The sequence below is a fragment of the Gorilla gorilla genome, chromosome 11, assembly GCF_029281585.2.
Source record: "Gorilla gorilla gorilla isolate KB3781 chromosome 11, NHGRI_mGorGor1-v2.1_pri, whole genome shotgun sequence".
Classification (NCBI taxonomy): domain Eukaryota; kingdom Metazoa; phylum Chordata; class Mammalia; order Primates; family Hominidae; genus Gorilla; species Gorilla gorilla.
Genome location: NC_073235.2, coordinates 38,852,060 through 38,874,418, shown reverse-complemented (window position 1 = coordinate 38,874,418; position 22,359 = coordinate 38,852,060). Strand labels below are relative to the sequence as shown.

Sequence of the window (22,359 nt, the reverse complement as noted above, 5' to 3'; positions counted from 1 at the left end):
TTGACCATTAAGTTCCAACACCTACATTTTGGAGGAGACATAATTCAGCCCATAACAGAGAGGTTATCTTTGGGCTGTGCCTTGATAGCAGAGTTGATGGGCAGAACAGGGAATTATTCTTCATGCCAAGCCTAGCAGAGCAAAGACCCAGAAATATCCAATTCTTCCCTCCTTCAGGGAACAACAAGAGGTTTGCACAGGTGGAAAACAGGAAAGAGGTCCGGAAGGAAGTACCTCACGCCTTAGCAGAGGCCGTGTGCTTTCCTGGTGGCTATGGAAGGGAAGGTGGAGCGGGGTAAGAACTCAGGCTCTGAAGCTCCTCATGTGAAGGGCTGTTATACAGATAACAGAAGACAAGTTTAGTAGATACATAGTGTTTGTAATAAATACTTATAATCACATGTGGTTTTTTCCTATTTCTCATTTTATGTGCTTTTGTATGTCCTTTGGTGACGATATATATATTTTTTAATGAAAAAATAAGCTTTAAAAGGTGGTCACGAGAAGGCAGGTGCAGGAGAGGTCAGAGGGTGAAAAGATTCCCACTGTGTCTAATCATGGAGTATTGACCATGCTTAGCGCTCAGTCTGGTGTTGCATGGAAGGAAGAGAACTCTAAGGCAGGCTCTGTTTGCAGCAGAGTTCACAGGTCCTTCGGGAATGTTCCTTCAGAAGATGAGCCCAGCCAGTACGATGTTGGCAGGGACAATGTCATTACACGTGCTGCCCTCACTCCCTTAATTCCCGGAAGGCACGACACTCATGACACTGGTGGCTAAATCAAAGCATGAGGGACAGAAATGACTTAGGAGACCTCCCAGAAAGTGGCTGAAGGCCCTGAAGAGTAAGAATTCTCACATAAGCTCTCTTGTAAGGGGTATAGGGGCTCACGTTTAGGTTTCCTTGAACCTGCAATGGAAAGAAAGTTTGGAAAATCTGGATGCTCCTCCAGTCTCTGAGATGGAAGAGGATGGAAATATGAGCTTCACGCTGGAACAACAGTTCTCACACTGCCTTTTTTAGGCTCTGCAGTCAATGAATCTTTTGGAGCAGTCAGTTTCTGCCTCTGTAAAATCAGGAGCAGGAGATCACTACATGCCCCCATCTGCCCTAGGATCAAACCAGGTCATTGAAGTGCACTTGCTTTGAAACCGCAGCATCCTTAGCCATTTCCCAGAAGGGCAAGGCCACTGGGCTTCCAGACTGGGTTGAAAAATGTCTCTCCGCAGCTCCCATCCTGGGAGCACATTGAAAACATCTGATTGCTGGTGGGAAACGGTCACATGAGGGCTCTTCATGATGGGTCCCAGGTACCAGTATGTTGTCAATGCCCCCCAGGTGATTCTAATGTGCAGCCAGTGTTGTGAGCCACAGCTTATAGACCAATCTGTCTGATTAGGTTGTTTTACTCCTTCAAGCAAAACACAGGCCCTCTGTAGCTACGGTGGTAGAGAAAAATCTCACCTTCGAAAACGCTTTCTAAGCAGGTAGTCAAATTCTCCCACCTACTCAGTAACGGCTCTGGGTCTCAAAACTAGTGTGCACAAGGTTCGCCTGGGTTCCTTGTTAAAGAGGGGGAGTCCCGGGACCCTCTTCCAAAGAGATTCTGATTCAGTCTGCCTGAGAAGGGGCACAGACAATCTACTTCTGAGTAAAATGTCATGTGAAGAGAATGTACTGACCTCAAAAGAAAAAAAAAGAAAAACACCATTTCCCTTCTTACTCTCATACTAACCCAATGGGTAACCTTGGGCTTAACTTCTGATAGAAATAATGACCACAATAGCTGTTGTTTGTTGAGGTACCTTAGGTACAGTATCTGGATCTTCCTAAGAGCTGTGAGGTGGTATTCTGGGTTTCGTTATGTGCCTTCCTCTGGTAATAGTCTCCTTGGTGTTAAGGAAGTGTCCTTTCTGTATTTCATGTGACTCTGGTGGAATTGCCAATCAAACTGCCCGGTAACACCCCTCTAGGGAGAGGAGAGGCCAGAGGAGGATGTGTTGACTCAATGCCAGCCAATGAGGTTCCTCCTCCGGGGGCTGGAGGCAGGTCAGGGCTTAGGGCATTTGTAGTCTGCTCTCCCTGGGTAGAATCCCTGACCCAGTCCTTACAAAGATTCCGTTCTTCAGCTCTTTCTTCCATTTCATGAGCTTCCCAGTATCATTCCTGTAAATCTTTTTCTTGCTTAAGTTAACCAGAGTCCGTTTCACGTATTAAAGAAACTAATGAAATACTTATTTTCAGATAAAGAAGCTGAAGATTAGAGGAATTAAATGACTAACCCAAGAGGCTGCAGCCAGAAGATAGCAAAGTGGGACCCACAGCAGGACAGTTTGGTTTCTGAGTTTACAATCCTGTCATTACCTCACATCACCTTAAATCCTCCTGAGAGCTCAAAAAAAAAGGAGAAGGAGGGGTGGAGGGAGTGCACTTTTCAAATACATATATATCATTTGAAAAAGTATAAAGAGAAATTTAAAAGTTACTATTAACTCCCACACCCATACTTGTAGTCAGAGAACTGGGCTAATTATTAATTTAATTTTATCCATTTCTATCAAATGCTCCAAGTGTTTATCCAGCAAAGTTATATATTATATTAGAACACATGACAGAGAAAAAGGGCACAAAAAAGCAAACAGTGGTTAAAGTCGGGAAGATACCAAAGACAAACATTCCAGCAAAGTAATAATTAGGACCAGAATTCACCACCATCTTGGCTGAGTTTCTATTTTATCAGTTACTGACTTCTTAAATTCATGGATCCTAGATTACAATCCTGAAATCACAAAACAGAGGCTAGACTTGTAAGCAAAAATATGACCCAGTGTATTAGTCTGTTTTCACGCTGCTGATAAAGACATACCCCAGACTGGGCAATTTACAAAAGAAAGAGGTTAAATTGGACTCGCAGTTCCATGTGGCTGGGGAGGCCTCACAATCATGGTGGAAAGTGAAAGGCACGTCCCACGTGGTGGCAGTCAAGAGAAGAGAATGAAAACCAAGCAAACTGTGTTTCCCCATATCAAACCATCAGATCTTGTGAGACGTATTCCCTACCATGAGAACAGTATGGAAGAAACCGCCCCCATGATTCAATTATCTCCCACCAGGTTCCCCCCACAACATGTGGGAATTATGGGAGTACAATTCAAGATGAGATTTGGGTGGGGACACAGGGCCAAACCATACCACCCAGTCATCTTTAGAGCAGTAAATCTTCCAGCTCTTGCTCCTGTCACAATTTCTTCTTTCTCAGACTTCAACCATGCATTTGAGACTATTGGGGGTGGGGAGGGGAATGTATACTTGACCCCACATAACTTTGTTCTGCTGGTCACTGCAGTCCAAAGCCAAGGCCAAGTGGGTCTGTGTCACTGAACAGAAATTAATTTAGCAGAATTTACTTTAGAGACATGCATAACCCCTATTTGTCAAGTGTTGAGTTTCTCAAACTGACCTCATTGGAAGAGTTCATGCAGTCTCCCAGTGTCCAGCATTTCCATTGCATACCCTACAACAAATGCCCTGAAACCACTGGCACCTGGCCACACCCTACACATGCCACCCCATAGCACTTCTGGGTCAGTACCAGGAGGCAGTTTATTAGCAAACAATTAACTTCACTGTAAAGAATGTACTCTAAAATATGATTATTTGAATATTTAGCCCCATGGCTATTTATGTCATAGCATTGTTTATAATAGAAAAAAAATGAAAACAATGTAAATATCTAAAAATGAAAGATTAAATACATGATGGCATAATAATTTTAAAAATCTTGTTAGAGAATAGTTAAACATTCATGAGAAAAAATGCTCATGGGAAATGTTCATGAGATACTGTTAAATGAAAAATGAAATGAAAAAAATAATTATAGAACACAATGTTCAACGTGATTCCATTTTGTAAATACTGTATATGTAATAAATTCCCATATATATATCTTTTTGAGGGAAATTATACATATATAATACTTAAGCATATATATGTATAGTATATACATATACTATTTCCCCAAAAAGATTAGGATATTCAACAAAATGGAAAGAAGAGTTATCTCTGATAACAATTATAAATTATTTATTTTTTACTTTCTTACTAGTCCATATCTCTTAAATTTTAAGAAGAAAGAATTTTTTTAAAGCAAACTATTGAATTGGCCACTGCATAGTCAAGGTAGTTAAGGTTGCAGCTCCCAGTCAGACTTCAGGGAGCTGCTAATGTCCCACAGGACTGTACATTTGGATCCTTAGCTACGTGCTATCTGGGGAAACCGTTAGAACAATTCCAGATACTGAGTGTCACATACAAAGCAGTCAAGAAGAGTCCAAAGAGTCAAGTAAATCCAGAAGATTAGTGCCTGTAATCCCAGCTGCTCAGGAGGCTAAGGCACGAGAATCGCTTGAACCTGGGAGGCAGAGGTTGCAGTGAGCCAAGATCGCACCACTGCACTCCAGCTTGGGCTACAGAGTGAGACTCCATCCCCGCACCTCCCCACCCCACAAAAAAAGGAGAAGGGAAGAAAAAAGTCAACAAATTACCATAGGTTAAAAAAAAAAAAAAACTCAAATTTAATAGGTGATTTGTGAAGCTTTACCAACTTGCTTTTTAAAAGAACAGAGAAAAAGTCTGAAGCAAACAAGAAGAGTTGGTTTGAAAAGGTCAAGTCTCAAGCCAGCCTGGGAAACCACTACCACCTTGGTAGCCTAAAGCGAGTCTGATAGAAATGAGGAATGCAACAATTACCTGCCTCCCTCAGTCTCCAAATCCGCTCTCAACTCTGCTAACAGGTAACATGAAGCAGGCATTATTTTGAAAGATGCAGAGAATGATGTTCCTCTCTAACAGTTTAAGGTGTAGAGATTACTTTGGGCACCATCTTGGTTTTGACCCAACCTCCCAAAGCATCCACAGAGAAAGCTCCTTTGTCTCTGACTTCCTGCCACCAAGACACAATGGATTAAGGGGAATTTTCCACTCAGACCATCACAACCACCTTCCATTCTGCTAATGTAGTCAGACAGTTCTGCAAATGCCCAATGTCTGTTCACTATAACAGCAAAAAGTTTCTGTGTTATGGTTATAGTAAATTCACAATAAGCACTTCATATAAAAGGCAAATAGCTATGAAATATCTGTCTTGATGTCTTGTCAGAACATTGAAATATTTCTCCTTTTTTAAGTCACTTTTAACAGATCTAAGATCTTGGATAATTTGGGGACATATTTATGTGTTCTGTATATCATGTTTGTTAGGCAACCCAAATAGACCCCTGGCTTGACCGCACAACCTTGGAATCCTAAGGCACTCATTCCTCTCTGCACTTGTCCTCTGGAAGAAGGCAAAGGCCAGCTCCACCTCTGTGTGTTGCTTTTTAACAGCCATCTTTACCCTTTTTTTCTTAAGGCAGAGCCCCCCTCTCACAACAGGGACTGGAAACAACACATGGCTACTTTCCCAGCCTCCTGTGCAGTAGGGTGGCCAAGTAATCTCACTTTGGTCAATGAAGCATAAGAAAAAGTTTACTAAGAAACTCGCAAGAAAAATTTTCTTCTCTTATACATACAGCCACATGAAAGTTGAACCTTCTTTCCCATCACCTTCCCATTTGGGGAACCCAAATATTGAAATACATATATTTCATACATGTATTACATATATATTTTATATTTATATTATATATATTATATATTATATATATTATATATATTATATATTTATATATTATATATATTATATATATATTATATATTTATATATTATATATATTATATATGTATTATATATTTATACATATATTATATATTATATATATTATATATTTATATATATTTTATATAATATATATATTTTATATATTTATATATATTATATATGAAATATATATTATATATATTTTATATATTTATATATATTATATATGAAATATATATTATATATATTTCATATATACTATATATGAAATATATATTATATATATTTCATATATACTATATATGAAATATATATTATATATATTTCATATATACTATATATGAAATATATATTATATATATTTTATATGTATGAAATATATATTATATATTTTATATATATGAAATATATTATATATATATTTTACATATATGAAATATATATTATATATATATTTTATATAGAGAGAATATATATTATATTTTTTTATATATATAGAATATATACTATATATATTCTATATATATACAAATATATATTATATATATATTTATATATAGAAATATATTATAAATATGAAATATATATTATATATGAAATATATATTATATATAATATATATTTTATATACAGAGAAATATATATTATATATTATACATAGAAATATATAATATATATTATATAGAGAAATATATATTATATATTATATATATAAATATATAATATATATTTATATATCGAAATATATAATATATATTTCTATATAGAAATATATATTATATATTTCTATATAGAAATATAATATACATATATTATATATAGAAATACATATCATACATATATTATATATATATACAAAAATATATCATACATATATTATATATATATAGAAATATATATCACACATATATTTTATATATATAGAATATATATCACACATATATTTTATATATACAGAATATATATCACACATATATTTTATATATACAGAATATATATCACACATATTTTATATATACAGAATATATATCACACATATATTTTATATATACAGAATATATATCACACATATATTTTATATATACAGAATATATATCACACATATATTTTATATATACAGAATATATATCACACATATATTTTATATATATAGAATATATATCACACACATATTTTATATATATAGAATATATATCACACACATATTTTATATATATAGAATATATATCACACACATATTTTATATATATAGAATATATATCACACACATATTTTTTATATATAGAAATATATATCACACACATATTTTTTATATATAGAAATGTATATCACACACACCATTTTTATATATAGAAATGTATATCGCACACACCTTTTATATATATAGAAATGTATATCGCACACACCTTTTATATATATAGAAATGTATATCGCACACACCTTTTATATATATAGAAATGTATATCGCACACACCTTTTATATATATAGAAATGTATATCGCACACACCTTTTATATATATAGAAATGTATATCGCACACACATTTTATATATATAGAAATGTATATCGCACACACATTTTATATATATAGAAATGTATATCGCACACACATTTTATATATATAGAAATGTATATCGCACACACATTTTATATATATAGAAATGTATATCGCACACACATTTTATATATATAGAAATGTATATCGCACACACATTTTATATATATAGAAATGTATATCGCACACACATTTTATATATATAGAAATGTATATCGCACACACATTTTATATATAGAAATGTATATCGCACACACATTTTATATATAGAAATGTATATCGCACACACATTTTATATATAGAAATGTATATCGCACACACATTTTATATATAGAAATGTATATCGCACACACATTTTATATATAGAAATGTATATCGCACATACATTTTATATATAGAAATGTATATCGCACATACATTTTATATATAGAAATGTATATCGCACATACATTTTATATATAGAAATGTATATCGCACATACATTTTATATATAGAAATGTATATCGCACATACATTTTATATATAGAAATGTATATCGCACATACATTTTATATATAGAAATGTATATCGCACATACATTTTATATATAGAAATGTATATCGCACATACATTTTATATATAGAAATGTATATCGCACATACATTTTATATATAGAAATGTATATCGCACATACATTTTATATATAGAAATGTATATCGCACATACATTTTATATATAGAAATGTATATCATATATTATATATGGAAATATATCATATATATTATATATAGAAATATATCATATATATTATATATAGAAATATATATCATATATAATATAGAAATATATATCATATATAATATATAGAAATATATATCATATATAATATATAGAAATATATATAATATATAATATATAGAAATATATATAATATATAATATATAGAAATATATATAATATATAATATATAGAAATATATATAATATATAATATATAGAAATATATATAATATATAATATATAGAAATATATATTATATATAATATATAGAAATATATATTATATATAATATATAGAAATATATATTATATATAATATATAGAAATATATATTATATAATATATAGAAATATATATTATATAATATATAGAAATATATATTATATATAATATATAGAAATATATATTATATATAATATATAGAAATATATATTATATATAATATATAGAAATATATATTATATATAATATATAGAAATATATATTATATATAATATATAGAAATATATATTATATAATATATAGAAATATATATTATATAATATATAGAAATATATATTATATAATATATAGAAATATATATTATATAATATATAGAAATATATATTATATAATATATAGAAATATATATTATATAATATATAGAAATATATATTATATAATATATAGAAATATATATTATATAATATATAGAAATATATATTATATAATATATAGAAATATATATTATATAATATATAGAAATATATATTATATATAATGTATTGAAATATATAATATATAATATATAGAAATATATATTATATATAATATATAGAAATATATATTATATATAATATATAGAAATATATTATATATAATATATATAATATATATTATATATATTATATATAGAAATATATATTATATATATTATATATAGAAATATATATTATATATATTATATATAGAAATATATATTATATATATTATATATAGAAATATATATTATATATATTATATATAGAAATATATATTATATATTATATATAGAAATATATGTTATATATATTATATATAAAATATGTGTTATATATATTATATATAGAAATATATAATATACATTATATATAGAAATATATAATATATATTTATATAGAAATATATATATTATATATTATATATATTTTATATATAATATATATTATATATTATATATTTTTTATATATAGAATATATAATATATATTTTTTATATATAGAATATATATTCTATATATATTTTTTATATATAGAATATATATTCTATATATATTTTTATATATAAAATATATATTATATATTTTGTATATATTTAATATATATTTTATATATATGAAATATATATTATATATGTATATATGAAATATATTATATATATAATATATGTATATATGAAATATATTATATATATATTTTATATGTATAGAAATATATATTATATATGAAATATATATTTTATATATATAGAAATATATATTATATATAAAATATATATTTTATGTATATAGAAATATATATTTTATGGATATGAAATATATATTTTATAGATAAGATATATATATTTTATATATATTTTATAGATATGAAATATATATTTTATATGTATTCTATATATAGAATATATATTTATATTTATTCTATATATATAGAAAGATATTTTTTATATATGTTCTATATATAGAAATATATTTTTTATATATATTCTATATATAGAAGTATATTTTTATATATATTCTATATTTGGAAATATATTTTTATATATATATGAAATATATTTTTTATATATTTCATATATTTTTATATCTATTTCATATATATTTTATATATATAGAATATATATTCTATATATATTTTATATATAGAATATATATTCTATATATATTTTATATATAGAATATATATTCTATATATATTTTACATATTTTTTATATATAGAATATATATTTTACATATATTTTATATATAGAATATATATTTTGTATATATTCTATATATAGAATATATATTTTATATATATTCTATATATAGAATATATATTTTATATATATTCTATATATAGAATATATATTTTATATATATTCTATATATAGAATATATATTTTATATATATTCTATATATAGAATATATATTTTATATATATTCTATATATAGAATATATATTTTATATATATTCTATATATAGAATATATATTTTATATATATTCTATATATAGAATATATATTTTATATATATTCTATATATAGAATATATATTTTATATATACTATATATAGAATATATATTTATATATATTTTATATATACTATATATAGAATATATATTTTATATATATTTTATATATAGAATATATATTTTATATATATTTTATATATAGAATATATATTTTATATATATTTTATATATAGAATATATATTTTATATATATTTTATATATAGAATATATATTTTATATATATTTTATATATAGAATATATATTTTATATATATTTTATATATAGAATATATATTTTATATATATTTTATATATAGAATATATATTTTATATATATTTTATATATAGAATATATATTTTATATATATTTTATATATAGAATATATATTTTATATATATTTTATATATAGAATATATATTTTATATATTTTTTATATATAGAATATATATTTTATATATTTTTTATATATGGAATATATGTTTTATATATTTTATATATGGAATATATGTTTTATATATTTTATATATGGAATATATATTTTATGCGTATTTTACATATATAGAAATATATATTTTATATGTATATAGAAATATATATTTCAATATATATTGAAATCCTGACCCCCAAATTTATGGTAATAGTAAATGGGAACTTTAGGAGGTGATTAGGCCATAAAGAGTCTTCATGAATGGGATTAGTGCCCTTGTAAGAGGCCTTAGGAAGGTCCCTTGCTCCTTCTGCCATGTGAGGACACAGTGAGAGGACACCATCTATGAACCGTAAAGTTGACCCTCACCAGATACAGAATCCACTGATGTCTTGATATTGGACATTCCAGCCTCCAGAACTATCAGAAATTAATTTTTGTTGTTTATAAGCCACTCAGCCGATGGTATTTTGTTATAGTCATCCAAATGGACTAAAGGGCACTATCTAATTCTTCCTTTAAAAAAAAAAAAAAAAAAAAAAAGGACAAGGTCTCTCTGTATCACCCAGACTGGAATGCAGTTGTGCGATCATGGCTCACTGCAGCTTTGAACTCCTGGGCTCAAGCAATCTTCCCACCTCAGCCTCCCAAGTCACTGGAACTATAGGCATGTGCCAACACATCCAGCAATTTTTATTTCAATTTTTATAGAGATGAGGTCTTACTATGTTGCCCAGGCTGGTCTTAAACTCCTGGCCTCAAAGGACCCCCCGACCTTGGCCTCCCAAGGTACTGGGATTACAGGCATAAGCCACCACACCCAGCCAGCACTATCCAATTCTATCCAGAGATTCCTAAATCCTCCCCAGACCTCAGCACCTCCCTTCCCTCCTTCAGATGCCTATCCATTATTCAAAGCATAAATAGATCCAAACAGTAAGTATTCCTTTTGAAATATTGTGCTAACTTCTGGGCCTCCCAGATATTAATGAATGAGTATTTGCTCAACTTTCTGAGAGTTTCCCTATGATTAAAGAAATGCCTAAAAGATAGGCAAGGTGTATCAGTGATCTTTTGCTGTGTGATAAACCACCCTTGAAATGGAGTGGTTTAAAATGACCATTATTTATTTGCTCACAATTTTGGGGGTCAATAATTTGGACTGGGCTCAGCTGAGACAGCCCATCTCTTCTCCATATGGTGTCAGTCAGGCCGACTTTACATTTGCAATCTGTTGGCGGATCTCAGTTGGCAAGTCAGCTGGTGGCTGGATAGTCCCAGACAGCCTTGCTCATGAGTCTGACAGCTGGGCTGTCCATGAGAGCAACTTGCATCTCCTCTCTGGCCACTCCAGCAGGATAGCACAGCTTCCACCCATGGCAGCTGGGTTCCAAGAACGTGAGAATGGAGGCTGCAAAGTCCCTTGAAGCCTGAGCTCTGAAGTCACACATCACTTTCATCACACTCTATTGGTCAAAGCAAGTCACAAGTGTAGCCCAACTTCCATGAGTGTGGAAACAGCCTCCAGCCCTTCAGGAAAGGAGCTTCAAATAACGTGTGGCCAGGTTTAATTTACCACTCAATGTACTTCCAACTCTCCATAGTTAAAAATTGATAGCCAACGTAAATGCAATTCTCTAGCAGCAACAGCAACAAAACTTTCTATTGTACATACTGATCTTATAGGTACACGTATGTTAATTTATTTATGCAGGTGAAGATGTTGATGAGTTAGGTGGAGAGGGCAGGTATTTTTATTATTCTGCAATTTGAGGGATGAGACTACAGAACAAAATAAAAAGTTCTTGGAGAACAAATTTCCTTGTTTATTTCACAGAATATGTATTTCAAGATAAATTAGAATTATTATTCCATGTAAGCCCAGATTACCTTTTCAAAATGTTATAGTGGTTGTCACAGTCATGGCTGCATCATTCAGTCTCCCAAGGAACTTTTGGGGAGCCTTTTATTTTTTGAGATGGAGTCTCACTCTGTCACCCAGGCTGGAGTCCGATGGCACAATCTCGGCTCACTGCAACCTCCGCCTCCTGGGTTCAAGTGATTCTCCTGCCTCAGCCTCCTGAGTAGCTGGGATTACAGGTGCCCACCACCATGCCCAACTAATTTTTTTTTTTTTTGTAGTTTTTTAGTAGAGACAGGGTTTTACCATGTTGGCCAGGCTGGTCTCGAACTCCTGACCTCAGGTAATCCACCCGCCTCGGCCTCCCAAAGTGCTGGGATTACAGGCATGAGCCACCACGCCCGGCCTGGGGAGCCTTTAAAAATACCAGTACCCCAGCATTACCACAAGAGATTCTGGTGCAATTGGTTGGGGGTATAAAAACCACTTATTTGATGTATGTCTGGCTTTTTTGGTTCTCCCCATATTCTACAAAGAATGGACCCTCTCTGAATCCCAGATTTGGGTCACCAAAGTTTTCTGACTTTTCTGTTGAGTTCCAAGCACAGCTTGGGTTCTGAGTCAAAATTACATTCCCTATGGTCATCTGAACCCAGAGTTATTTACCCAGGCCCTGATAAACAATCCTTCTACAATCCTTCTAAATCCTCTGTTTAGAGGCTGCAAAATGGTGGTGCACGGGCTGGAAAGATCTGAGTTTTGTTCGGCCTGTTACACACTGGTGGCCCAGGCAATGCATTTTTAACAGGCAGTGGGGAGTTAGGTGCCCACATTTATAAAGTCAGGAGGTCTCACCTTGAGATCAGGGTTGAGGCTTCTCTTGTAAGTGCTGAAGAACTCAGAGCACGCAGCAGGGCTAACAGTCTCCAGTCAGCCTGAAGCGGTCAGCAGCGTGCAGCAGTTTTCTCTCTGGCTCCTTAAGGTTGTCTGTCTCAAGCCTGTCAGCATTTGAGTTTACACCCGTGGTCTGACTCAATCCCAGTTACCATTTTATACCTGAAGATTGTGAGGCCCAGGATCTGGGGTGGAGGGGGAGCTGTTGAGATCTCTAGGCTGCACCTGGCATCACACATGCATTGGTTCATTGGCTTTTCACGTCAACCCTGGGAGGGAAGGCTCTACTAGTTCCATGTTACAGATGATGGAACTGAGTCTCAGATTTAGGAACTTGCCCATAGTCACACACAGCTGATTAAAAAAAAAAAAAAAAATTGAGCTGATATTTCAACTGAGGTCTTGTGAGCCTCCAGCCAGAGTTCTTTGTGGTCCTCCGGAGCGATTCTTGCCACCGGCCATGATGACTGCTCTTTCTTGCCTCTTACCTCTCTTTTCCCCAGCACTCTTTTTACCTCTGCATTAGTGCATACCAGCATTTCCTGGCTCCTCTCTTTCTCACCTCTTATTGTCTGACCCTGTCCAGGAACTTAGAGTTCCCGATGCGTCCCAAGGCCCATATTTCCATATCATACACCATATTACAGTCATAAAATAACTTGTTCTGCAGCAGGAAGGGGTCCAATTACAGCCCATGTAATTGGCAAAAGAGCGTCATTCATCACGGTGGCCCTGGGATTGGAGGTCATCAGAGCAATTCCATTTGTTGGACATTTTCCTGTTTGTTTCAGCCATGGTTTCATCACAGTCCTTTACAGGTCCCAGTGGACCTGCTGGGACATTTCACAAGTTATCAAATACATGCATTAAGGATTGTTAATAGCAGCCAAGCAGCAGAAACCATGATGTGAGAATAAAATGCACTGCGCAAAATGAAATTTGGAGTGACCGAGTGGAAAAGAAGGGATTATTTTTCTGCAAGCCACCCAATAAGCACAGAGCTAGGGCCCAGTGGGGTCGCTATCTTGTATGGAGGAAATCTTCCACATTCTATAAACCTGATAAATAATGTGACAGGAGTCCCGTCACCTCGCTCCTTGAACCAATCTGTCCACATTGCACGTCGGTTTTCTCTGTGCTATTAAAGAGGCGGCTGGGTTTTCTAGGGAGCAAATTTACCCCTGTCAGTTTGAGGAGACAAATAAGTTGGCCCCGTCTTTACCATTTAAGGCATAATTTGATTTATGTTTGATTAGTCAATATGCTTCCCACTACAGTGGGACATATGGAAACAATTTAATGGAAGTACAGAATTTTAGAATAGGCTAGAATAGGACAGAAGAGAATTTTCAAGGTGGCATATCTACTGCAGAGATCTCATCCTGGGTACCCACCTGTCATCTGACTCACAGATGTTTTTTTCTGACCTACACAAGGTCTTGGTGAAAATATGACTTGGTTACTAATATTTAAAAATCAGGTGATTTGGCCAGGTGCTATGGCTAACGCCTGTAATTCCAGCACTTTGGGAGGCCAAGGCGGATGGATCACCTAAGGTCAAAAGTTCAAGACCAGCCTGGCCAACATGGTAAAACCACATCTTTACTAAAAATACAAAAAATTAGCCGGGCATGGTGGCGGGCACCTGTAATCCCAGCTACTTGGGAGGCTGAGACAGGAGAATCACTCGAACCCAAGAGGTGGAGGTTACAGTGAGCCGAGATTGTGCCACTGCACTCCAGCCTGGGCAACAAGAGTGAAACTCCATTTCCAAAAAAAAACAAAATGAAACAAAACAAAACAAAATCAGGTGATTTTACTTTATTTAAATTTTATTTCCTAGCTTTTCTTTAAAAAAATACTTTACAATCTGACAATACAGCCCAGATTCCCTGTGACAAGAGTTGGCCAGGGCTGAGGAGTTCTGCCCATCAGACAAAGAAGAGCTTCTCTCTGCAGGTTGTCCCAGCTCCACCAACACCTACCGTCCCCCCAACACTCAGCCCAGGGGGCAGTTGCCCATTTCACTCATTTATATTTTACGCACACATAAAAAAATTCACATACCTAACGTCATACATTTAATTCAGTCAGCAGATATTTAGTGGGGCATAGACTCTGTGCCAGACATTATTGAAGACACCAGGGATATAGCAGTGATCAAAATAAACCAAAATCCTGACCCCATGGAGTCTTCAGTCCAGTGAGAGACACAGACTATAAGAAAAATCAGGAAAACCTATACAGGCCTACCTCACAGATATTGCAGGTTCAGTTCTAGACTACTGCAATAAAGCAAATATCATAATAAAGCAAGTCCCATAAATTTTTTGGTTTCCCAGTGCATATAAAAGTTATGTTTACACTATCCTGTAGTCTATTAAGCATGCAATTGTATTATGTATAAAAATACAATGTGCATACCTTAATTTAAAATTTATTTATTTTATTTATTTATTTATTTTGAGATAGAGTCTTGCTCTGTCACCCAGGCTGGAGTGCAGTGGCACAATCTTGGCTCACTGTAACCTCCACCTACCAGGTTCAAGCCATTCTTTTGCCTCAGCCTCTTGAGTAGCTGGGAGTATAGGCACCCACCACCATGCTCAGCTAATTTTTAAATATTTTTAGTAGAGACAAGGGTTTAGCCATGTTGGCCAGGCTGGTCTTGAACTCCTGGCCTCAAGCAATCTGCCTGCCTCAGCCTCCCAAAGTGCTGGGATTACCACCATGCCTGACCTAAAAATACTTTATTGCTAAAAATGTTAACAATCACCTAAGCCTCCAGTGAGTTGCAATCCTTTCGCTGGTGGAGGACCTTGACTGATCAGGGTGGTGGTTGCTGAAGGCAGGGGTGACTGTGGCAATTTCTGAAAATAATACAACAAAGTTTGCCACATCGATTGACTCTGCCTCTCACAAAAGATTTCTCTGTAGCATGCAATGCTGTTTGATAGCATTTTATTCATAGTAGAACTTCTTTCAAAATTGGAGTCAGTCTCTCAAATCCTGTTACTGCTTTATCAACTAAGTATATCAATTAGAATATTTAACATTCTAAATCCTTTGTATTCATTTCAACAATATTCATAGAATCATCACCAGAAGTGGATTCCATCTCAAGAAATCACCTTCTTTGCTTTTGCAACTCGTCATCTATTAGAGTTTTATCATGAGAATGCAACAAGTTAGTCACATCTTTAGATTCCACTTCTAATGCTAAACCTCTTGCTGTTTCCACCACATCTTCAGTTACTTCTTGCACTGAAGTCGTGAGCCCCTCAAAGTCATCCATGAAGGTTGGAATGAACTTCTTCCAAATTCCTGTTAATGTTGATATTTTGACCTCTTCCCATGAATCATGAATATTCTTAATGGCATCTAGAATGGTGAATCCTTTCCAGAAGGTTTTTAATATACTTCACCCAGATCCATCAGAAGAACCATTATCTATGGCCGCTATACCCTTATGAATTGTATTTCTTAAATTATAAGACTTGAAAGTCAAAATTATTCCTTGACCCATGGGCTGCAGAATGGATATTGTGTTAATAGGCATGAAAATGACATTAATCTCCACATACATCTTCATCAGAGCTCTTGGATGACTAGATGCATTGTCAATGAGCAGTAATATTTTGAAAGGACTCTTTTTCTGAACAGTAGGTCTCAACTGTGGGCTTAAAATATTTACTAAACCATGCTGTAAACAGATGTGCTGTCATCCAGGTTTTGTTGTTCCCTTTATAGAGCATAGGCAGAGTATATTTAACATAATTCTTGTGTGTGTGTGTGTGACAAAATCCCACATCCCTTTATGATTAAAACCCTAAGCAAAATCGGCATAGAAGGGACATATCTCAAGGTGATGAAAAGCCATCTATGACAAACCCACAGCCAACATTATACTGAACAGAAAAAAGTTGAAAGCATTCCCCCTGAGAACTGGAACAAGACAAGGATGCCCACTTTCACCACTTCTATTCAACATAATACTGGAAGAGCAATCAAACAAGAGAAATAAACCAAGGGCATCCACATAGGTAAAGAGGAAGTCTTTACTGTTGCTGTTTGCTGGTGATATATGATCACATGCCTAGAAAACTCTAGAGACTCATCCAGAAAGCTCCCAGAACTGGTAAATGAATTTAGCAAAGTTTCAGGATGCAAGATTAATGTACACAAATCAGTAGCCCTGCTATACACAAACAGCGACCAAGCTGAGAATCAAATCAAGAACTCAACCCCTCTTACAATAGCTGCAAAAAAAAAGAAAAAAAAAAACTTAGGAATATACCTAACAAAGGAGGTGAAAGACCTCTACAGAGAGAACTACAAAACACTGCTGAAAGAAATCACAGATGACACAAACAAATGGAAACATCCCATGCCCATGGATGAGTGGAATCAATATTGTGAAAATGACCATACTGCCAAAAGCAATCTACAAATTCAATGCAATCCCTATCAAAATACCACCATCATTCTTCACAGAACTAGAAAAAATAATCTTAAAATTTATATGGAATCAAAACACAGCCGGCATAGCCAAAGCAAGACTAAGGAAAAAGAACAAGTCTGGAGGCATTACATTACCCAACTTCAAACTATACTATAAGCCCATAGTCGCCAAAACAGCATGGTACTGGTATAAAAACAGGCCCATAGACCAATGGAAGAGAATAGAGAACCCAGAAATAAAGCCAAGTACTTACAGTCAACTGATCTTCGACAAAGCAAACAAAAACTTAGAAGTGGGAAAAGGACACCCTATTCAACAGATGGTGCTAGGACAATTGGCAAGCCACAAGCAGAAGAATGAAACTGGATCCTCATCTCTCACCTTACACAAAAATCAACTCAAGATGAGTCAAAGATTTAGCATAATTCTTAAAAGCCCTAGGATTTTTGGAATGGTAAATCAGCACTAGATTCAACTTTAAGTCACCAGCTGCATTAACCCCTAAAAAGAGAGTGGGCCTGTCCTTTGAAGCTTTGAAGCCAGACATTGACTTCTCCTTTCTAGTTATGTAAGTCCTAGATGGCATCTTCTCCCAACACACAAGGCTGTTTTGACTACATTGAAAATCTTTTGTTTAGTGTAGCCACCTTCATTATTTGTCTTAGGTCTTCTAGATAACTTGCTGCAGCTTCTCCATCAGCACTTGCTGCTTCACCTTGCACTTTTATGTTATGGAGATAGTTTCTTTCCTTAAACTTCATGAACCAACCTCTGTTATCTTCAAACTTTTCTTATGCAGGTTCCTAACCTCTCTCAGCCTTGATAGAATTGGAGAGAGTTATGGTCTTGCTCTGGATTAGGCTTTGGCTTAAGGGAATGTTGTGGCTGGTTTGATCTTCTAACCAGACCACTCAAACTTTCTCCATATCACCAATGGAGCTGTTTTGCTTTCTTATCATTCATGCCTTCATTGGAGGGGCACTTTTAATTTCCTTCAAGAACTTTTCCTTTGCATTCACAACTTGGCTAAGGGGCACAAAATGCCTAGCTTTCAGCCAGTCTTGGCTTTCTACATGCCTTCGTCCCTAAGACTAATCATTTCTAGCTTTTGATTTATAGTGAAAGTTGTGTGACTCTGCCTGTCACCTGGACACTTAGAGAATATTGTAGAATTATTGATTGGCCAATTTTAATATTGTTGTTTCTGAGGAAATAGGAAGGCCCAAGGAGAGAGACAGAGATGGGAGAATGGCCAATCAGTGGAGCAGTCAGAACACACATGACACTTATGGGTTAAGTTCATCATCTTATATGAGCACAGTTCATGGTGTCCCAAAACAATTACAACAGTAACATCAAAGATCATTGATCACAGATCACCACAACAGATATAATAATAATGATAAAGTTTGAAATGTGAGAATTACCAAAATATGATACAGAGCCACAGCGTGAGCACATGCTGTTGGAAAAATGATGCTGATAGACTTGCTCCACTCAGAATTGCCACAAACCTTCAGTTTGTAATAAACACAGTATCTGTGAAGTGCAATAAAATGAATCACAGTAAAACCAGGTGTGCCTACAGTACAACAAGTAGTAATAAGTACCATGGGGAAAACTAAGCAGGCAAAAGGGCAAGAGGGTACTGGAGAATTACAATTTTAAATAGGATGATGTTCAAGGTTTCACTAAGAAGATGAGTGGCATCTGAGCACAAGCCTTAAGGATGACAGGGAGGGAGCCATAGGCATATCTAGGTGGAGAGCATTCCAGGCAGGACATGCAAAGGACATAGCATGTTAGGTCCAGGACTGGGACTTAAACAGGAGCCATAATCCAATTAGAGATGATGCCACTGGCCATAAACCCTAAGCAGAAGTTCCACGATATGCTTTTCCAGAACTCCTGTCATCTGCCTTTTCATGGAAACCCAAAAAACTCTAAGTGAAAATCCAGATTTATGCCAAAGACAAAATGGAGAAGGATTATTCACTTAACTCAAGGCTTCACAATAGGATCCTTTTATTCAGGAAACTCCCCAGGCACATGTAAAATGGTTTTAGATTTAGAATTGTAACTCGCATGATTTTTCAGAAATCCATTTACCACACAAAGCAAGGAACCCCTACAGTGCTGATGCATTTAGTCTGATTTGCTCCTACTCCCTCACTGAGTCCTCAGGTATCCCCCATACCTTCTTTGCAAGCTGCCCAGCTAAGGTTAGAAGCCCTGACCCTCAGGGGAGGCCAGCACCAAGTGACGAGGTGAACTCCACAGTGGTGGGCTGCTGCTGCAAGAGGCACTGGGTGCTGACTCCCCTGGCTATGGTTTCATCTACTGTCACAGCCACCCTGCCTGCCTCCCAACTCGTCCCAGCCCTCAGGGCTTCACTCAAAGCAGTGGGGCTGTTTCTTGTTTTTATTAACATTTATTGTTTCTCAGATTCAAGAAAAATATCCAATTTGGAAGACTTAGAAAATCCGCAGAACAAAGAACTGTTTTTAAAACCTCCATAATTCTACCACTCAGAGAAAACCACTGGTGGCCACCCTGGCTGGCTGCTAATTACCGAAGTCACAGGAATTTAGATTGACTGTCCCCTTTTGTGTCTCCAAAAAGCTTCTCTGCCATAATGCCATTCCCCTCAATATTGATAGAAGCAAAGGCCTGGGTGTGGGCAGTTAGAGAGGTAGAAAGGATGGAAGTCAATTTAAATTGGCTGGTTCAATTCAAGTTGCAAATATCCATGTCTATAACCAGCTAGGGAGATGCCACACCTACAGACGGGGTGAGGGGGGTGGCTATATCTGCAGGCTCATCTTCAGAAAACTGGCTATATGCAGATGCTAGGTCTCTCCTGGGAAGATTGCAAGAGGGGGCAGTTGCAGCATGGTGCAAGATAGGAAAAGGACCCATCTCCCTCTCTCCCAAGGCCTGGGCATGCCCCTCAGGAACCCAGCCCTATGGCAAGGAGTGACCTTAGCACCTAGGGCTGTAAGTCCTGCTAGTGCTGCTGGTACCGCTGAAAAGTAATGTAGCAGTAACAGTGGGGATGTGGATGGGGGGAGGTGTCTATGACAAGTACAGAGGCAGAATGTATCAGTCAGCCATCGCTGCAATATGCCATTCCAAAATAGAGTGGTGTGGCCTAAAACAATAACCAATGAGTCTTACCTAGGTACCAGTAGGTTACCCATCAATTGGCTGATCTAGGTTAGGCTTAGCTAGGCCGGATTTCAAACTGCAGGCTGAACCCATGCCATCTCCATGTCTCTCTAAACCACTTTGGAACTGTGGACTAGCTGGATTGTGTTCTTTTCATGGCAATAGCTGAAGCACAAGAGCACAGGCTCAATTCTGAAGCACATGTAAAGCTTTTGCTCACATCATGTCTAATAACATCCAATTGGTCAAAGCAAGTTATGTGGCCAAGTCCAATCTTAGTGGGATGAGGCAATATTCTGCCTCTAGGAGGAGGAACTGCAAACCCACATGGCAATGGGAAACAGGGAGGGGTGAAGAATTGAGGACAAGGCACTCTACCACACTGATATGTCGAATTGTAATCCCCAGTGTTGAAGGTGGAGCCTGGTGGGAGGTGGCCAGATCATGAGGGTGGTCCTTCATGAATGGGTTAGTAACATCCCTTTGCTGCTGTTCTCATGATAGTGAGTGAGTTATCACAAGATCTGGTTGTTTAAAAGTGTATAGCACTTTCCCCACCTCTCTCTTGCTCCTGCTCCCATCATGTGAGATGCCTTGCTCCCCCTTTGCCTTTGCCATGATTGTAAGTTTCCAGAGGCCTCCCCAAAAGCCAAGCAGATGCCACCATGTTTCCTGCACAGCCCACAGAACTGTGCGCCAATCAAACCTCTTTTTGTTATAAATTACCCAGTCTCAGGTATTTCTTTATAGCAGTGCAAGGACATACTAATACACACACACATGCTATGTAAACAGATATGGGCAACACTCGTATTCACAGTGATAAATAAGATTCCAGGGATTAGGATGTTGATACATCACTTTAGGGGGCTTTATTCATCAATGTGAATATGAGTGTTACCTTATTTGGAAAAAGACTCTTTGCAGATGTAATGAAGGATCTTCAGATAAAGAGATTATCCTAGATTAGCCAGGCAGACCCTAAGTCTAATGATAAATGTCCTTATGAGAAAGAGGCAGTGGCAGATTACACCTACCGAAGAGGAAGAGGTAATGTCAAGACAGGCAGAGGTTAGAGCAATGCCGCTGCAAGCCAAGGAATGCCTGGAGCCACCAGAAGCTAGAAGAGTCAGGGAACAAATTCTTCCCTAGAGCCTCTGGAGGGAACACATCTCTGCTGATACTTTAATTTTGGACTTGTGGCCTCCAGAGCTGAAAGAGGATACATTTCTGTTGTTTTAAGCCACCAAGTTTACAGAAATTTCTTATGTCAGTCACGGGAAACTAATATAATTGATAATAGT

General features: G+C 34.8%; 1 pseudogene; it reads right to left on the bottom strand.

Annotated features, from left to right (window-relative positions):
* Positions 1-16,190: 16,190 nt before the first annotated feature.
* On the bottom strand, positions 16,191-19,046 carry LOC129532089 (tigger transposable element-derived protein 1-like; annotated as a pseudogene).
* Positions 19,047-22,359: the final 3,313 nt, after the last annotated feature.